Raw genomic sequence first — 2,691 nt, 5'->3', positions numbered from 1 at the left:
AGCTATGTTAGTTAGATTTATTAATTTGTATATGATAATAAAGTAAAAGCAAAACTGTTCAGGCAATGATAATTATTGTATTGATTATGAACACAAACAGATGAAACACTTTCCAAAACAGACCCAGTTTAATTGCTATTTTTACCCCATCTTTGTCTTTTGAGATATTTCAATTAAAGTCTGAATTCAACTGGAAAACAAACAAACAAACAAACAAACAAACAAACAAACAAAGAAACAAACGTTAAAGTGTTGATGGCTTTCTCTGTGTTTAGGGCAGTTCTTTCTTCTAGAAAAAGAAAATAGACCAATCCTCAATACAGCTAAACAAATTTCTGAAGTGCTAATGGCTTTCTTTGCAATTATAAGTAATTGTATGTATTGCAGTGTCATGTCTAAAATGCATTGATTACATTAGAGCTCACAAGTAATGGGCGGTGATTGTAGGATTCTCATTTTGTTTCCTAACCTTGACAGATGTCATTCACATTTGAACCATATTACAATGGACTGCACCTAGTTATTAAGATCATAGGTCATGTGCAATTTCCTGTGCCCTATTTTCACTTTACTTTTTCTCTCCTAGTCAAGCAACCCAGTGAATACAGAGATAAGTAGAATCTTAAATCTATTCTAAATAATTTAGAAAATAAACCATTCACAAACTGTAGCTGTTCAGCTTTTGTTAGTAACAAATTCTTTGCTAAACCTGGTGATGCCATGATTGTGGATCTCAGGTCCCATGATGAATCCAAGAGGATATATCAACCCAGTGGAGATTGCAATAAGTTCTCAGAAATTTGACAAGTTAATGAATGGTCCATGGGCTCCAATTTAAATAACTGGAAAAATAGTTTCATTTTTTTTTTCTGATGAAGCAAAATGTGTTACATCTTTGCTTTCTTTTCTATTGTCCTCTTCTATTATCCTTGATGTTCTCTCTCAATAGACATTTTTCTCTCTCAATAGACATTTCTCTCTCAATAGACATTTTTGATCAGTATAAATTATAATTGCACCCATTTTCTACTAAACTTAAACATAGCATCTCCTTTGTAAATCGTTACTGTAATCATTTTCTATTATTTTCCTATTTTTCATTAATAACTTATAAATATTTTCCTGTAGCTTTCAGTGAATACTCTAATTTTGTTTTCTATAAAATTATAAGTTAATGTTCATTGAATGTTTACATAGTAAATCTAGTGTTTCACTTCTTTTGTATGCACTAATTCTTGAAATAACCCTGAGATGGAATTTACATCTCCAGTTTAAACAAGGGATTTTTTAGGTTAAATGATTTAACATAGAGGGGCATACAGGTATTGTTGGCAATTCAAGTGTCTCTAAAGTAAAAACAACAAGGACAAAAACTAACTTTCAATAATACTGCAAATCTTTTACTAGAAATCTGTATTTCTGTTCATTAGTCATAACTCTGGTCTTTGACACTTCATGGAATCGTGATATTTTGATAATCAAGTTACTTTGGGGGATTTTATTTCTTTGGTCAGACACCTTCAAATCCTTAAAAAATATATGACATAGGTTTTATATACTTTACCTTGTTTCTGTTTTTATCTTCATCATGTAACTCAATGGCTTTCTGAAAATATCACATCTAAAATATCCATAATTATATCAATAAAGCCTACGCATGTATTTGCTGTTAGAGTTACAATATTAAACCATATTGGATTTGGGGGAAATCAAACTACATAGATTCAAACTAGACCTAATTTCTCTTGACTTGAATGACACCTTAGGCATCTTAACTCAATTTCACAATTCTAATTTTATTTGTGTTATATATTACAATTTTCTATCAATACTTGGAATACGGTTGAATCTTAATTCTGGCATCCAGCAGTCTAGACTTTTAATGATTGTGTGTTTTCTGACATCAATCAAATATTTGATTAAATATGCTAAAGAGAACAAAACCTAGGACTGATCAAACCATATTGATATGGATTTTTTTAAATGATATTAAGGTTTGTTTATTCAGTGAAGCTAAATTTATCATATTTTCCTGAAAAAAAAACATTGAATAACAAGATTAATTATGTATTTTATTTGAATAGTTCCATACTAGTGCTTTTGTATAATGGTCTAAATTTAACTTCACAAAAACCCTATGAATTAGGCAATAATATCCTTTTTCAATAGTGTAGAAATTGAAACTCAGAGAGTTAAATAACTTATTAAGAATCATAGTTTGCAAATGCAGAACTGGAAATGAAACATTCTAATGTCAAGGGAATTAACACTTTCTCCTGCAAAAGTTACTACATCTATTTAAATAGCAAAAAAAAAAAAAGAAAAATTTCTGCAGACATTTGCACAAAGTGAGGATAAATCAAAATACACATATATGTTAAATTACTTTAAAATGTTATGTACATATGATGTATTATTTCAGATTATTAGTATTTTATTTATCACTAAACTTATGTGATACCATGATTTATGCATATGAAGATATATAAACATAGACATGTGTCTATATATATGTATTATATATATTCAAATGTATATGTGTATACATATATGTATGTGTTGTGTGTAACGCATGCATATGTGTGTTGTGTATACATGTGTGCTATATGCATTTTATATGTATATTACATATATATGACCCAAATGAATAATGAAATATAATCCTTTATTCACTGTGGTACCATACCATGT

The sequence above is a fragment of the Hipposideros armiger genome, unplaced genomic scaffold (genome assembly GCF_001890085.2).
Source record: "Hipposideros armiger isolate ML-2016 unplaced genomic scaffold, ASM189008v1 scaffold_564, whole genome shotgun sequence".
NCBI lineage: Eukaryota > Metazoa > Chordata > Mammalia > Chiroptera > Hipposideridae > Hipposideros > Hipposideros armiger.
This window is presented reverse-complemented; position numbering follows the sequence as displayed.